At 39.7% G+C, this 19,383-nt stretch overlaps 1 pseudogene; it reads left to right on the top strand.

The window, feature by feature from the left end:
- The first annotated feature begins 1,234 nt into the window (after window positions 1–1,234).
- The window catches only part of LOC139478367 (multiple epidermal growth factor-like domains protein 10), a 33,596-nt pseudogene continuing 15,447 nt past the window's right edge, over window positions 1,235–19,383 (top strand).

Below are 19,383 nucleotides of genomic sequence, written 5' to 3'. Positions count from 1 at the left end.
GAATCTCCGCATCACATGGTAATGTCTGTACCAATAAGTTATCCCATCGCTTGGTCCAAATCTACGTGGGTATCTAGGGTATGACCAAATAACCACGTGCCAGATAGGGGCGCATCACTCGCGTGTGGCCACATGCAGGTTGATTCAAAGGTGTACACTTGTGAGGTGAGGTGAATTTGGGTCTGACGTCGGCGGTGTGTGCACAGTTGTACAAACTCGACGTACTTTTTTCATACACATTAGGGGCGGTCGGGTAGCCAAGTGGTTAATGCGTTCGCTCGTCACGCCGAAGACCCAGGTTCGATTCCCGACATGGGTACAATGTGTGAAGCCCATTTCTGGTGTCCCCCGCCGTGATATTGCTGGAATAATGCTAAAAGCGGCGTAAAATCAAACTCACTCACTCACTCATACACATTAAGCTTTCACAATGTAACGTCAACTCTAAACATTATGCATTACAATTAAACAACTTTCTCAGACATACATACAGTGTACATGCTAGGAATCTGTAAAGCTGACGTCCAAAATAGTCAATATGTGTTGACACGGGAGAGGTTATCGTTTGACAAGAGCGATGAATGAACAGTAATTCTTACATAACACCATTCAATGCAATTTATAGTAGAACGTTACTTTTCGGATGATTTGGTCTCTTTGTTGTAGTAACATATCACACAGTGGACAAATCAAAATTAACAAGAAAGGCTTGTGGTATCAATTATCCACAACACATCCTTATCATGTGTCCTACATCACTGTTGGACTATTTGCTGAAAGCCATGTGAAACAATAATCAAACAATCCAATGTCGCTGACATCGTGCAATCTGCACCTACCAGATGTTTGCGAGCGAATGACAGAGTGATTAAAATTCGTGGTTTTTTTAGCAATGTTTCAGCAATATCATTGCAGGAAATACTAGAAATAGTCTTCATACTATACCAATGTTAGGAATCAAACGCGCGTCTTCGGCGTAACGAGTACACATTTAGCTACTCTAAGGTCACTACAAGGTAGAGCAATAGTTAGAGGGGTTATGCTAGGTACGAGACATATGAATGGTGAAGAATTCTTTTGTGCATTATTTCCAGGTCGTGTATTAATACTAGTCGCACATAGTCGTAGTGTGAATAACCCGTGCATTCAGTAAATACAATCACAATGCTCTATGTCAGAACTTGACTGTAGAACACGTCGACTTACTTCCTGGTGTACATATTTGCTCGTCAACATGGAGGGACACAGGCTCGGTGTCCTGCTGTGGATCTGTGTCTGTGTGCTTGACGTTGTAGCAGGTAGGTGCTCAACAAGGTACAATGGTTCTCGGAATGTTTATCTAACATTGTGACATTGATATCGGCAAGAGAACTGTATTATTGGCGTGGTATGTCTGAGGCGTTAGGCAACAAACACTACAGTCTGAATTTTCTTGACTAAATATGTAAGTGGTGGATGCTATCGTAAGAGAATAACATGCCGACCGTTTCCGCGAATACCTGGTGAAATCACTGATTTTCAGTGATCCATTCATTTAATTATCAACACAACTTTGCTCTTAACGCCAAATGGAAACTGTTTGGGCAGATAATCGAGATTGATTATTGTCTGGCGTTGACGTTCTTTTATGTTAAGTGTCCATTCAAAGGTTTATTTATAGGGCTTATTTTCCTTAAAGTTTATGAAACGTAGTTGGACAATGTGTTATTATACACAGGTAGCATAAGAGCTACATAATATATTTCTGAGGTTAATATTTTAGGCTATATTTTGGTATTCTTTACTTATATTTGACAATACATTTAAGCTCCTTAAGTACCATATATAGTAGTTTCCCAGTAAACAGTAAACTCTTGATAGGTCAAAATTACCTTCCTGCTGAACACTTGTTCCTAGTCAGACATCACACACATGCACCTGTTTGACACTTACGTGATAAATTATTTCAGGATTCCTCACTAATAGTCTGACAAAATATGTATGTACTATTCTATGTATTTCCATCGTATGGAAATATGCTTTCCTCCATGCAGTGCTGCAATTTAGGAAATTAAATGTAAGGCCCTTAAGGGTCTGCACCTCTGTAAAACGTGTAGGCCAACTCAAAGTGCTGTAGGTCTACACGCCAGAATGGGCGACAATTTATTTTGAAAAGATATAAATGTGCAAGTTCATACATGTAACACGTTTGTAGAGGAACTATCGAAACTTTACATTTATGATTATTCACCATCTTTCATAAAAGTGTCGTTGAACTATATTGCTGATATTTATAACTGACCTGATTGTACATGGACATTCTGTTAACAATTGAAGTAAACAATGTGTCATGTTGATATTGTTTTCAGATCTATCATAAACTGTGTGTGTCTCTAAAACACAGAGCCTGGTATCACCACTTTTGTTACCTGTCAGTACGTGTTGGATACCTGGTAGCATCACTGTTGTTTCACGATGGAACGCGTTGGGTACATCGTGCCGTCACTATTGCTAGCGGCGGTCGAGTAGCCTAGTGTTTAAAGCGTTCGCTCGTCACGCCGAAGACCCGGGATCGACTCCCAACATGGGTACAATGAGTGGAGCCCATTTATGGTGTCCCCCGCCGTGATATTGCTGGAATATTGCTAAAAGCGGCGTAAAACCATACTCACTCACCCACCCACTATTGTTAGCGAAACTGTATGACAGGAGGGGTGATTTTAATTTCGCACCCATTTCCACTAACAAACCATAAGCGTGAGCTAATGTATCAAAGTATTCACGTTCCTTTCCTTCACACACTTTTCATAAATATAATATGAGATTCCTGAGTTAAGGGTTCAACAGCAAGCGAACAAGCCACACAAACTTACAAAGTAAACCTATGATTGTGGGTTCGAATCCAGGTTCGCCCCGAATATGTTTCTAGTTTTGTCAGCACCATACCCGTGCTCGTGGGTTTCACCGAAGTGGTAAACGTCTGAGACCTGCATCATTTCGGGCTTTCCTCCCACATTAAGCTGACACGCCGTGATATAACTGGAATACTGTTAAAAGCGGCTTTGAACCCAACTCACTCACTCACTCACTACCACAGTGGTGTTATTAGCTATCACTGTATTCATTGTGATCATGTTCATATTTGGAGAAAGGAAAGGAATGCGAATGAAGATTGTGCTAGCTTTACACACTACATATGACAAGTACTCAAATCGGAGACAGATGGGGTAGAATTAGCTTTTCGGTACTTCGCCAATGCGAAACTATTGCTGTCTATTTACACTCTTGGGTAAAAATAAAAACAGTTCAGACAGACAAATCAGGATTTTAATTTCACTCTGTATGGTCCTCTTTTCCTCATATCTCGTAGGAGTCTCTAATTTTTATGTCACAACAGTTCACTAGTTTCAAAATCTACGTTTGATCTATATCCGATACAGATAGCACATATACACACTGATAAACTGATTTTAAAGAGAATATTGCTGAATGTAATGTGTATGAAGAAGAGGAGAATCTGTATTTTAAAGAAGTCAAATATTGTGTTTTTCATGCAATATCGATTGATTGTTACACAGGTCAGGCTACCTGGCTCTCGTGAATTGGTACATGATGCACATGGCACATGATGCAAACAATTACATTAGGATTATACTTATGTAGTATGACAAAAGGATCATTTGCGATGATTATACATCATATTTATGGTTATGTATATGTAACTTACGGAGTGATTTTGGCTGTTTGCATGCGGCATGCGATTGCTTTCTTACAGGAAGTATCTATAGTTTGAAAAATGTATCTTATACACGTATCTGTAAGCTTGTCATTAAATGTCAGAGATACATGCAAATGAAAATGAATTAAAGATGGAAAGGGGGTTAATTATCGTCCATCATAAGTCCTCCTGTACTGTCCATTGTGTGTATTGTTTATTGTATTCCGAGTATGGTAATATATTATTACACAAGCTATCAATACTAGTAACTGTACGATAAACGTGTTATATGTACTTTCCACTGTGCACGATCGTTGTTGGTAGATATATACACATCACAAACAGATTTGTCTATCATGTGTTCTGTCAGATGTGTTCCTGACCAAAGGAGTGTCAGGCTTTATAAGGAGTGGTGCATCTGTGATCATATGGCAGTTTTCCTAAAGATGTGTATCCTACATGCAGAACAGCCGATGAGGTAGGCATAGAGATTTACAATGTCGTGAACATATGTTCAGCTGTATACTAGTCATAGTTTATTGTATTTAACCCGTACTACACAAATGTCCGACGTGAACAAACAGGGTTGTATAACTGTAAAAAGTAGAACACAGTGACCTCGACTCTAGGATGGTATCCTTTCAACAAGTCCCTGGTGTAGGTAGTCATAAATCATGAACGTCAAGGCATGCTCGAATGCATCTGCATTTACACTGGATAAGCAAGACTTTGTATTCATTGTATGCTGAGTTCTTTCAGTCTGCCTGCTATTTGCTTCACAGCACTATCATTCTTCAAAGCCTGCAGAACATGAATGGTAGAATGTATTTGTTGGTGTACGTGTGCAGTAGGCCAATTGCAGCTTCTGTGTACTTCGTCCTTTCAGCATTGGACTTTGATTTGTTGAAAGAACCTATTCATACTTGAATGAGGGCGACATGACGAGAAGGTTAAGTGTATTGGCAGCATTGCTTAAATGCGGTGCGAATGGAACATGGTTGCGTCTTAAACACCACTACTATAGAATGACTGGGTCGAACTGTTACATCTAGCGTAGGTAGTTATGGTTAATACAGACGATTGTTTTCATTTCAGTAGGATCATTCTCAAACACATTAAATCAGCTTCAGAAAGCGAGACGCCAACATCATGATGGAGTGAGTGATCACTGATCAGTGAGTGAATGTTGTTTTGCGCTGTCAGTAAAATTCCTGCTATACCACTACGACATTATCCATGAATACGTAACTAGCAGGGATATCATCCATTATTTCACGACAGGACAACTGAAGTTGGATTCACAAACTGTAACCATGTGGGCATAGAACCAGGGACTTCGGGATACTCATCCAGTCCTCGCACCAAGCAAGGTATATGTTGGGTATTGTAATGTGAGGGTATGTGTGAGGTATTTGGCATCCCTACTATTGAAACATGAGGGTACGTGTTTGGTATTTGGTATAACTACTATTGTAACATGAGGGTACGTGTTTGGTATTTGGTATAACTACTCGTGTAACATGAGGGTACGTGTTTGGTATTTGGCATCCCCACTATTGTCACGTGAGGGTGCCCCTCTGATATTTGTTATCACCGTTGTTGTAACATGAGGGTACGTGTTTGGTATTTGGTATATATACTCGTGTAACATGAGGGTACGTGTTTGGTATTTGGCATCCCCACTATTTTCACGTGAGGGTGCCTCTCTGATATTTGTCATCACCGTTGTTGTAACGTGAGGGTACGTGTTTGGTATTTGGTATAACTACTCTTGTAACGTGAGGGTACGCGTTTGGTATTTGGCATCCCCACTATTGTAACGTGAGGGTACCTGTTTGATATTTGGCATCACAACTATTGTAACATAAGGGTACATGTTAGGTATTTGGCATCACCACCATTGTAACGTGAGGGTACTTGTTGAGTTTTTGGCATCACCATCATTGTAACGTGAGGGTACTTGTTTGGTGTTTGGCATTACCACTGTTGTAACGTTAGGGTACGTGTTGGGTATTTTGGATCACCACCATTGTAACGTGAGGGTACGTGTTGGGTATTTTGGATCACCACCATTGGAACGTGAGGGTACGTGTTGGGTATTTAGCATCACCACTGTTGTAACATAAGGGTACATGTAAGGTATTTGGCATCACCACCATTGTAACTTGATGGTACGTGTTGGGTATTTTGCATCACCACCATTGTAACGTGAGGGTACGTGTTGGGTATTTGGCATAACCACTAGTGTAACATGAGGGTACGTCTTTGGTATGTAGCATCATCACTTTTGTAACGTGAGGGTACGTGTTGGGTATTTGGCATAACCACTATTGTAACGTGAGGTTACGTATTTTGTGTCTGGCATTACCACTGTTGTAACGTGAGAGTACGTGTTGGGTATTTTGGATCACCACCATTGTAACTTGAGGGTACTTGTTGGGTATTTGGCATCACCACTATTGTAACGTGACGGTATGTGTTGGGTATTTGGCATCACCACCTTTGTAACGTGAGGGTATGTGTTTGGTATTTGGCATCCCCACTAGTGTAATGTGAGGGTACGCGTTTGGTATTTGGCATCACCACCATTGCAATATGAGGGTACGTGTTTGGTATTTAGCATCACCACTATTGTAACATGAGGGTACGTGTTTGGTATTTAGCATCACCACTATTGTAACGTGATGGTACTTGTTGGGTATTTGGTATCACCTTTATTGTAACGTGAGGGCACGTGTTGGGTACCTGGTATGTTCATGTGGGTTTAGACATCACTAAATAAGTTGTAGTAACTGTGCACCTCACTAAACTGGTCTATTTCCCTCAGCATACAAATCGGGTTCTTTTAGTACTTTCGTTAAAGTAAAGAAAGGACTCTTTGCTTTTACGTTCAACTTCAGTTTCAGATATTTAGATCACCTCATGCATTTCAATTACATATTGATTTCCTGACCATATAGTTTTATAATCTATGTGTATGGTAGGTATAGTCTCCCATGGAGTGTCACCGTCTATACTTCATGTAGATCATGTATAAAGACGTTCTGTTACAGGCACCTGCACTGCAGGTCAATACGGCTCCAGGTGCAGCTACCAGTGTCACTGTCCCCAGGCCAAGTGTGACCCTACTTCCGGTTGTCAACCTCCACATTGTTCATAGGGATGGTCCGGTCCGACTTGTCAGAAAGGTACGCATGATAATTTGATTCCCTTTTTGAATTTATGACAATTTATATTTGCTAGCACCATACATGTTACAATTATAAGACTACTTCGGGTTATCAACCTCTACATAGTTAGCAGGGATGACTAGGGCTAACGTGTCCAAAAGGGTAGCTTATCGCAGAAGTGTCATGTTCATTCAAAGTCATAAATCCAGTTCATATTTACTGGTCAGTTAACATCACAAGACCGATCTTTTGTAAAAATAGAACAACTAATGGTTCTGAGACTGATATGTTTGAACACAAAAACGTATAAACGTGTTAAACGTTGAATCATCGATATCCTTCTGTTTGATAATAAACTATTTCTAGAAGTGAATTTCGTAAATATCACGTACTGTCGTGTACTGTGTTGCGATTTGAAAATGTTTCTTCTTAATATCACAGAAAATATTGCCCTAAACAAAACAACAACTTCATCCGATGGATACGCTTTGCCGTCATCAAATGCCGTCAACGGGGACACGAGAGGGGACGATGAAACCTGATGCATTCTGTCAGCTTATAATGACCCAAGTATAACATCTGCCTGGTGGAGGGTGGATCTGGGACAGAAAACACTGATACATGACGTCATCATCTACTTCAGAACTAACTGTGAGTAACTTGAATTAATCCTTTGTGTGCCATTTTTTATGATTGAATGTTCCTTTATGGAACATCATGTTCATCGTCATTTCATGTCCACCCGTCGACGATTTTATGCCAGGTTTACAAACTTTTCCGTAGAACAAGGAAGTGTTACATTAGCTTCCAAATAACCGGAAACGAAACTCATTGACCTGTTGGAGAAAAGTGGACGACGTGTTCGACGTCAAACATACACACCACGTCATTTATTTGATGCCTCGTCGCTGCAAACATGTGTCAGATCAAAAGGTGTACACATCTTTTACCTGTCTCCATCGTCACTCCTGAATGCCTAAATGTTTGTTCTACAGTGATTATGTTTAATGTTGACATTCGCATTCAAATTCCGTTTTAGTACCACTAAGGACACTTGATTTTTTGCAATCAGCCTCAAATTGGATCGTTACATGGGTAGCAGAGCATTGCGCGGACCAAATGATTGTTAACAAGCAAACCGTTGACGACAATGTTTAACTTGAAACGGACGTGCACGCGTGTGTAAGGACACCATCAACAAAAAAAATGTTTGTGAATTAAATCATAACAGTAAGGAAAACCTGTTTTAATCCATCAAGTAAGAACATGCGGTTGCAATTGCAATGCAGCCTATTCGAATGCGTTATGATAACAAACAAACAGTTTCGAATCATATTTTTGCAACAACGCCAATGTCACCCATTCTTGCTCAGATGATGGTAAGTATAAGAAACTTATAATACTAATCACACACATAATGTTTTAACTCGCTCACAGTGATATTCTTTGAAAATTTGATTTTCTTTCAATTAGATCTAACAGAAATGATTAATGATTAAATACAAATAACAACCTGCGAATTCAACTGGTGTTAACGATTCACCGTATCCCGCTGATAAACGAGGATATTGCACATACTGTTGTTATGTTCCGATATCTTTAATAGGTTTGGTAATGGTTTGTCGCTATTTTCACATCGATCCATGATAAAGAATACATATTAATGTTACTTCTCAGATATAAACTAACACGTTCCTAAGGCTAAAGGTAATGTTTTCAAAAGAAGACAACATTTCTAAGATTCGAATCTGTTACAATACAATAATCATAATCCTGATGTTTGTTGTGTAACAGATAAAGATCGTCGGAATGGTATCCAGATCCACATAGCTGATACTGCCACCTCCCCAACTGATGGAGTCAACTGCTACACCGTAACAGGGAACAGAAACGGGACAGACATACCTGATGTTTTTTTCCACGTCACATGTTCTGGTGAAGGGCGCTATCTGGTCCTGTACACCACCACTGTCAACAACGATGGTGTTTTTAAAATTCCCATCATGGATATCTGTGAAGTAGAGGTTAATGGTGGGGAGTTTTACATTATTCTCTGTTATGCATTATACAAACGACAAACACATATCCGCCAGATCTTCTCTTACCTCATACAACTGACAAAAAAATAAGACCATGATAAAAATGAATGTAGTATTACTGACCTTAATCGGTATTCTGTCCACGATCTAAAACACATGCACTTATATCTAAAACACACTATCACAATATTCTTTATAGGAATTTAGAAGATGGATGTGTCTTGCTCTTAAATAATACATTGTAGTAACTATAGATGAACATCAAAAAGCTGATGGTGAAAAAAACAAAAACTATCAAACATGAACATGTCTTTTAAATAATTAAGCATTTCGCACGTGGCTCTTTTCAAATGGCCTGATATTGAACAGAATACAGAGGCATTGCGTTGTAAGTGAAAATGTATTTGTCCTCACATTATTTACCTGACATAATCAGATGCATAGTATCATAGTTGATATGATTAACAAGGAATGCATTTTCCTAAATTCGGAAAGAGACATCAGAAAACGTGTCCATGCCTTATGTAGCTGAACAACTGAGAACATGATCAAAATGAAAATGATAGTAATGACCTTAATCAGTATTCTAGCCACGATCTGAAACACATGCACTTTTATTTGAGGCACACTGTCACAGGATACTTCTTTAGGAACTTAGAAGATGAGTTTGTCTCGCATTGAAATAATACATTTAGTAACAATAGATGAACATTTTTGTCAAACAGGTTGGAATGCATACAGTTTTTATTTAGTTCCCATGTCTTTTTTTATCACTGTCAGAATGCTACTTGCATTGAGATTTGTTTATGCGATCAAATGATTGATTCTCTCAAATCAGAAATGTGAATATCTTCGTAAGCATTTAGCTTTTTTTATGCACATACACGATGGTATGTGTGTGAGCGAGTACATGTTTGATAGTATTTATGTCTATGGTTTAAGTGTGTGGTCCTGGTACTTTCCGTACTGACTGTAGCAACTACTGCCACTGTGAGGGGAAGCCATGCAACTCCGTGAGCGGCGTCTGTCCGAATGGAGTCTGTCTACCGGGCTGGGAAATGGACAAGTGTGACACAGGTTTGTTGCTGAAAAACGGATGTCAAATAAATAGGGCAGCTTTATTCATTCCTTTCAAACGGTATATGTGTTATGAAAAAATAGTTATATAATTTCATCATATCAAAGGTCATTGTACTATAATATTTAGAGGGATGGTCGGGTAGCCTAGTGGTTTGAGCGTTCCCTCGTCACGCCGAAGACCCGGGTTCGATTCCCGACATGGGTACAATATGTGAAGCCCATTTCTGGATTCTTTCGCTGCGATATTGCTGGAATGGTACTAAAGGCGGCCTTAAACCATACTCACTCACTCATGATTGTGTTTAGTTTACTACAGAGGAACTTATCAATTTCATGATTCTAGCTTGTGATGGTGGCAGTTATTCATTCCTTTCAAACGGTATATGTGTTATGAAAAAATAGTTATATAATTTCATCATATCAAAGGTCATTGTACTATAATATTTAGAGGGGTGGTCGGGTAGCCTAGTGGTTTGAGCGTTCCCTCGTCACGCCGAAGACCCGGGTTCGATTCCCGACATGGGTACAATATGTGAAGCCCATTTCTGGATTCTTTCGCTGCGATATTGCTGGAATGGTACTAAAGGCTCATGGATCTCATGATTGTGTTTAGTTTACTACAGAGGAACTTATCAATTTCATGATTCTAGCTTGTGATGGTGGCAGTTATGGCACAAACTGCACTCAGTCCTGCTCAAACAGAAACTGCAAGGGCGACAGCTCCAGTTGTAACCACGTGACTGGGAAGTGTCGTGGGGGCTGTAAGGCTGGATGGGCTGGAACAGACTGTACGCAGGGTAAGCGACAAATTAGTAAAACACGTAATTACGACAGGCCGAACAAATTTATTGAACTATCGCAAAGGTGACGGTGAACAAAACAACAAATTTCAAACATGTGAATAGCGATGAAAGGATTGATTTTCACAAATTAGAAGTATGATTCAGAATATTTTCGTTAGCAGTTAGCTTTTTATATGGCTTTACATGAAGTTATTTATGCGAGCAAGTACATGTTTGGTAGTATTCATGTCTACGGTTTAAATGTGTGGTCCTGGTACTTTCAGTACTAACTGTAGCAACTACTGCCACTGTGGCCAACTTTATACCACACGTAACTATGTCTGATAAATATTTAACCTTATAAACAGTACATGTTGAAACCAGTATCAACGATTTGTTCCACATGACACTGGCAAATATTCAACAAATAGTCACAATTACACATAGCATGCTTCCTACATTGCATACTATTCATATCCTTATTTCAGAATGTGTACATTCCTACGGAGAAGGCTGTGCTCACCAGTGTTCCTCCAGAAATTGTAATGGAACCTCTTCCTGTAATCACGTGACCGGGCAGTGTGAAAATAGTTGCAGACCCGGATGGAAGAATATTGATTGTACAGTAGGTTAGTTGTCTCATCATTAACAATCATTACCGTCAGGTACGATTAGCATTTCAGAATTGACCAATAGTGATTATACACATTGAAGAAGACATATGCTTTTCTCTGTCAACAGCATGCGTCCAAGGGCTGGAATACAGTGCTGGCTGTGGGGGTACTTGCAGTGCCCGCATGTGTGAGGGAGGGACGGGCACCTGTCCCCGGGATACAGGCCGGTGTGAGTCAGGCTGTCAGTCAGGGTGGAAGGAAGAAGACTGCTCCACTGGTAAAATACATATGAAAATATCACATTCCACCTATTGCATGAGTAAAAGAAGTATTACATCCGTTACGAATGAATCTCACTCTTTGCTTGAACGAAAAACATATGGTGTGTGCATGTATGTAATGTAAATTACTGTGGTACACATGAAGTGTCCGTAATCCAATCATAACCACTATACATCCATCCACTGAAGTAGGACATGCTAACATGAAGACAATATGTATATTTGATTCAGCGTGTAGTTCTGGTACATTTGGTACAAACTGTAGTGGACAATGTGGACAGTGTCGTGACTCCAAGACCTGTCACCATGTCAACGGTACCTGCTCGAGTAGATGCATTGACGGATGGACTGACCATCACTGTAAAGAAGGTAATGTATAATATATAATAATTAAGCTTTCGTTGTGTTCATGGAAATTCCTGCATTCTGATCAGCTGAATTGCTCACGTGTTATTGCATTCATTTCCTAATGAATGTAAAAACATAAGCCACGCCCACCGCGGCGCACTACTTTTATTACTGCGGAATGTCGGGGAATCCCAATATTACCCTCGAGGGAATTCCTTTTCTGCTCACGTGTATCGTAATGCACATGACATTTAGCGACTTTCATGCATATTCTTTGTGCAGGCTCGCTCGCCTGTTTTTGTACCGCTCGCCTCGGTTCAACTCGGTCTATCGGTTTCATTTCTAACTAGCGTTTCTCCAGCTGTGTTTTACCGTAATCATAGAAGTAATGTTTGAATTCTTACACGTGCCATTTTGCAATATTTGCGAAACAATTTAAACAAGGACGTTTTAGGACACGAAGAGGAACAAAACACATTTCATGTTGTGCAAAATATACATACCAGCCTTAGATACAAATGTTATTTAGAAGTCATCCGTATCAAAGGAAACTATATATTTCCGTTGACCTGTGTCGTGCTGGATTTTGTTCAGCCTTCATTTAACCTGACACAACAAGAATCGGTCGTAACACTACATCGTGTTTGATAATGGAGACCTGTTATCCTCTGGTGAATGGTACTTGTGTTCCCTGATCAAGGTATAAGGCAAATAGAGGGAGTCAATAAAAAGCTGGTGTGGTATTAAATTCTTACATGCGCCATTTTGCAATATTTGCAATAGCCTGTACGTTTTACTTACAGAAACAAAGAACAATAATCCACCTCTCATACACAGCATTAGTCTTGTCATTGGCTTGGTTGTGGGTGTCGTCATAACACTGTTGCTGGGAGGTGCTGTACAACTATACCTGTTCAGGAAAGGAAGGTAAGTGTGAAATACATAAACTGCAAGTGGCTCACGAAGTAATTTTATTGTAATTTATGCTTCTTAAGACCGTGTGCACACATTCAATAAATTCGTCACGTGGATTTTACTTTTATCCCCGCCTTACAAATATTGAATTCAGTTCTTAGATAAATCTTTACTTACAAAATACTATAGAAGACCACAGAAAGATATGTTTATGTTTATGTTTCTTTAATCAGCGTGCGCACATTCCACAAATTCACCAAGCGGATTTTACTTTTATCACCGTGTTACTAACATTGAAGTAAACAAACTTGCAAAATACCATAGTAGACTACAGCAAGACATGTTGTTGCAGTTTGGCATGGACACGTGGCAATGTGAAGGGTGGCGACAGAAGTAATACAGTTGACCCCTACGTGGCACCGGCAGACAACTACACATCTATATCAGTACAGCCACGCATTGATGGACGCAACACTCAAGACTGTGACTATGCTGGACTGGACGAAGACACAAGAACTGACAACACACACTATGACGTCATCCAGAATAAAGTATATGTAAACACATAAAACAATCAGCCTCAAAACATACCAAGTAGAGTTGCATAGATATAAAGTGTCAACGCAAGAGAATAACCAGACTTGATTAAGTAAGTATAAGAGTGATGCGAAGATGTATTCACCAACTGTACTCTACAGAACCATCCAGACTAAAACAATTTAATAGTTCAGCCGCTTACATGTAGACACGAAACACAATCATACACTCAACATCATGTGAAAGAGAGACTACAGTAGAAATTAGTATACTGCCATATTAGCACTTATACTATATCACCAATTACTTTTGAACTACTATTTGTTTGTAGGCGGGAGGTGTTCCGACACTGGATCTGAGAATAACCTATGGCAACTTGGAAGAAATACATATTGTATACGTGAGATGCATGGACTTAAGGTGCACTATTCAAATTAACGCAGGTTTCCTAAACGGAGTATTGCCAAGTTCAATTTAAAGTCTCGGGTCACAAACGCCTGTGGTTACTATATACTATATATATAATTCTACATGTTTACATATAACACTTAATGCTTTACATATGGAGCATTTTGATCAAGGTTCTGTTTGTTTGTTTGTTTGTTTGTTGTTTTACGCCACACTCAGCAATAGTCAAGCTATACGACGGCGGAATGTAAATAATCGAATCTGGACCAGACAAGTCAGTGATTGACATCATGAGCATCGATCTACAAAATTGATGACATGCATCAACCAAGTCAGTGAGCCTGACCAACCGGTCCCTTTGGATTGTTTGTAATTATCTTTGTCTGTCAAAGGAGATATACACTTAAGAAGAATTCAAATATGTTAAAAGATACATGTAATCAACAACTTGTGAAAATATGTACTGTTTATAGTACTATGTAAAGAAATCAGTTCTTAGTTCATTTCTGTGATTGCACAATAAATGTGATGTTTCTTACATTTCTCGCGCCTTTTCCTTTGGGCAAGGGATCTTTTGCATCTGACCTAAAAAGGACAAAGCATACAGAAACTCTCTGTCAGATGACCTTCAGTTATAACATTGTTGCTTAACATTCATTGGCTAGCTTTCCGACGTCAATTTACAGTTTGGACTAAAGACATATACCGATTGACGAAAGATCATTTTCGCATTTTAATAATACAGAAAAATCGCCTGATCATGTAATCATTAATGTGTCACATCTGCGGCTAAACAGTTCCGACTGTGACACTTGGGTTAGAAGTTGAAATTGTATCATTCCGGATCCATAATTGTACCATGGCAGATATCACTCAGTAACTATCCGACCCGTGAAGATCTGGGGTAGAATAGGTCTTCAACAACCCATGCTTGTCGTAAAAGGCGTCTATGCTTGTCATAAGAGGCAATTAACGGGATCGGGTGGTCATGCTCGCTGACTTGGTTGATGCTACCATCGTATGCCAATTGCGAGGATCGATGTCAATCACTGGATTATCTGGCGCAGACTCGATTATTTACAGACCGCCATCTGTAATATAGCTGGAATATTGCTGAGTGCGGCGTTAAACAACAAGCAAACAAACCAACAAACAGGAACTATCAGTCACTGCATGCATAACGTTTCTTCTCTATACCATGGCTTTCCCACGCTTCCCTCATAATATCACTGCATTCCCCAGCAATAATCTTCGCGTTTCCTAACTGTGGTTTTGCTTTCCCTTGCTGTGCAATCACTCAGTAATATATATATATTACATATTCTCTGAGAATTGTTATGAACTGTACCGAAAAATGATAAGAAACATTTCTTGATTCACTCAGTGGCATGTTCGAATTGATCGCTTTTGCTTAGTAGACGGATGTCTTGAGATGATGTTGTGATATTAAAGTTTTACCTCACTATATCTCATCATATAGGATTGTTGATGATGTTATCACAGAAATAATTACAAGTGGAAATAATTTGGCCAAGACGTTTAGCTTAAGCTTTATGCATATCAAAGTTCTGATTTTCGTTTCGTTACAATTAAAAAGTCAATTCCCTTAATTAGAAAAAAATAAGACCAGAGAGACCACCTCATCTGTTTCATATTTTGATCGACCCGTGAAGATTCCGGGGTAGAATAGGTCTTCAGCAACCTATGCTTGTCGTAAAAGGCGACTAACGGGATCAGGTGCTCAGGCACGCTGACTTGGTTGATGCATATCATCGATCCCAATTGCTCATGCCCATGCTCATGATATTAATCAATGGATTGTCTGGTCCAGATTGTTTACAGACCACCTTCATATGGCTGGAATATTGCTGAGTGCTGAACAGGTCAATCATATTTTGGTCATATTTTGACTTTCCAAAAGTCAACTTTCCCTTCATGTCGAGCAATAAACCAGCAGCTCTTTTGGTGTTGATATTTTACAACTTTTGAGATACAATTGAACATGCTCTTTCTACCAAGAAGCCACTGTTTTGTCTTTATGCATAGACCTAAATATAAAACAGATGAGGCGGTCTCACTGGTCTCCTTGATTTCTAGGTCAGATGGGTAAATCAGTGGAAGGGAACTGCCTGTTTGATTGTTATTGAACGATATCAGATCATCGATATACCTGAAGCTTAAGTTAAACTTCTTGGCGCCAAAGATTGTGTCCAATGCCATCGGCGGTGACGAAACGGCTCGACTTATTGACAGAGAACTTCACGTACGTACTGACGTTTTGTGGGTGAAGGACGTTAATTTTATTGCTTTAATTGACAACGATATGCCGCAGATGGAAGAAAAATCCGTCAATATACATTGCGACAGACAGCCTGGGGAATCAGGGCACTCGGAGGTCAGTTGAAATTGAATGAGATGTCTAATATTATTTTGACCAATAAATGTCGTGGAATAAATTAATATATCAGTTCTACTTGCAATACATGCAGTCTGCTCCATCTACTATGCGAGTGCATCAAAGTAAACAACGTCTTTCATTTTTAATATTCATATTATCGATGGCAAATTGAGGTTGATTTCGACACAATCGCAATAAGTGACAAGGCTAGAATTTTTCACAAGTATTTCAAGTATTATCATGAAGAAGGAAATCTAACAACTCCTCATACACTGAACTCACTAAGAGCTGCTACACAACGAAAACTGAAGCCAGTATATATACTATGAACTACTATCAACTACAATGTTATGACAAAATCGTCTCCTGAATACTGCGACAACCAACAATGACAGTAAAAATATAACTTCAACTTTCCTAAAGTCAACATTCCCATTATGTTGAGCAATATTGCTGCAGCTCCAGCCTTTGGTGTCTACATTTCACAACTTTCGAGGTACATTTAAGCATGTTCTTACTTTGAAAGTTTCAAAGAGTGTTTGGTCAAGGCTACAACAGTAAAGGCCTCAGCATTAGAGATGAGGAGGACGTTTCCAAATTTGACGCATCCTTAACAGAAATGAAGTCTGATGCAATTCCCTATATGCTCAGTTATTTTTCGAGTGAGCAATTGCGTTTTCTGTGTATGCATTTATGATGGGTGAAATCGTTGGGGCAAGATATATGCACCTTAAATTAATTTCAAGATTAACTTTAACTATTCGTAGTGTATATCCTCCTGATATATGCTGTATCACACACACTCATCAACTGAATCTAAGGAGTATATTGCTCAATGTAATGTGCATCAACAGGAAGAAGCTGTACACCGAAGAACCCCATCTGGGGTGTCAGCTGGATGTGGGAAGGAAATATTAACGTCAAAAACAGAAAATAACAATACTCAATTACTAGCGGATTCCGTTGGGCGGAAAAGGCAAAATAGCGTTGAAAGTAACATGAATGTATCACTGAACATCAGTGATGACACCATGTGTTCGCGAAAAGTGATATGTCGTCATGGCTGACAATGGCTGACAATGACCTGGACGGAAGCTATCCTGATACCACAGTTGTGATGTCAACATGCGTAGAGGCAAAATTTTGGGAGTGTGAACTGTTCATACTCTACTCCGCTATTGCACATTGTACCCTTAGATTGATCAATCCCGAAGCTGTGTGGCTCCTTACGCCCCTGCACAGATCATGTAAAACCAGTTTTGTTGTGATATGAAACCTCCCCTTCATAAATTCAAAAGGTGAATACACAATGGAGATGCAGAGCTGAAAATGTATATGCACCGCTCAATAAATGTGCAGTGAGCGTAACGTTTAACACAGTTTGGCCGGGTATTTCACTTCCTCGTTCGTCAACATGGCGAGTGTCAGGGTACTCGGTGTTGTGGTGATAGTGGGGTGGATACAACTGACACGGGGTGAGTAGATCTGGCTTATCACGATGATATGTTTATGTACTCCTCCTGTATGTATACATCACTGAAAGTTAGCTTATGTTAATTTCACTACACAGACAGCAATATCAATAGCATCGAAATATCGTGTACACGCCTAACGAAACAATTTTGTTAGTGTTTAATATGTATATAATCGAAGATGATGTGATGACACCAGGTGTTCGCGAAAAGTGTAAGCATGTCCTGTTCTACCGGTAGCACCCTCTACTCACACAATTTGCATACAAAAGTAAGTGTGTGTTGCCTGACGCCGCACAGGAGTACACCTGCTGTGAGACGGCGTCCTGTAAACAAGCCCTTGTGCAGGTCTGAGACGCTTACCACATTGTTCAGGGAAAACATTGCGAATATGGGGATCTCGCTTCCGTAATGTCACGCTTGCATCCAGGCGCCAAGTTGTCTCCCCCTTCGCTCTCGGTGCCTTAGGTTTGGGGCGAATCGCGGCGCCTTAGACGACTAGGCCACCCGTACCCCCTATCGTGAATTAAGTATCCATGCTTGACACGTGATGCGAAGAATTACATCCGGATTTGACGTATATAATGTGACAACATTTAAGATGTTTTTATATCTCATTAATTGGTTATATAACTTACTGCGTGATTTTGGTTGTTTGCATGAGGCATGCGATTGATTTCTAACAGGAAGTATCGATAATTTTTAAACATAACGTTGTAACTGTCAGCATGCTCAAAGAAATCAGTGTCGTGAAGAGAATTGATAGCTTAAAGATGGAAAGGGTGTTAATTATTGTCCATGAAAATACCTATTGTACTGTGCATTGTGTGTATTGTTTATTGTGTTCCGAGTATGGTAATATATAATTACACAGGCTATCAATAACTGTACTATACACGCGTAAAATGTACTTTCTACTGTGCGTTCAGACTAAGCGGTCGTTGTTGGTAGGAATATCCAAATCACAAACAAATTTGTGTATCAAGCATTCTGTAAAATGTGTTCATGACCAAAGGACTGCCAGGATTTATAAGGAGTGGTACATCGGTAATCATATGACAGTTTTCCTAAAGATGCGTTTCCTACCTGCAGAAGAGCCGATGAGGTAGGCACAAAGATTACAATGTCGTGAACATATGTTCAACTGTATACCAGTCATAGTTTATTGTGTTCACAAATGTACGACGTGACCGGACAGTGTTGTAAAACTGTAAAATTAAACATGGTGACCACGACTGCAGGATGTTTTCCCTTCAACAAGTTCCTGGTGTAGGTGGTCATAGCTTTTATGTATCTGCATTTATCCAGGATAAACATGGCTTTGTATTCATTGTATGTTGAGTCCTTTCAGTCTGCCAATTATGGTACATTTGCTTTACACAAATGCCATTCTTCAAACCCTGCGGGCTGCACGGGTGGCCCAGTCGTCTGAGGCGCCGCGATTCGCTGTGCAGAGTTGCGCTCCCTGGGTACGCCAGAAACCTATGATTGTAAGTTCGAATCCCAGTTCGACACGATTATGTTTCTAGGTTTATCAGCTATGTGCTCGTGGGTTTCATTGCATTGGTAAACATCTGAGACCTGCATCACTTCGGGCTTTCCTCATACATTTAGCTGACAAGCCGTGATATTACTGGAATAC

This window comes from Haliotis cracherodii, unplaced genomic scaffold (assembly GCF_022045235.1).
Source record: "Haliotis cracherodii isolate W230 unplaced genomic scaffold, xgHalCrac1.p SCAF_4, whole genome shotgun sequence".
NCBI lineage: Eukaryota > Metazoa > Mollusca > Gastropoda > Lepetellida > Haliotidae > Haliotis > Haliotis cracherodii.
The sequence above is the reverse complement of the archived record's forward strand: the minus strand, read 5'-3'. Positions and strand labels throughout refer to the sequence as shown.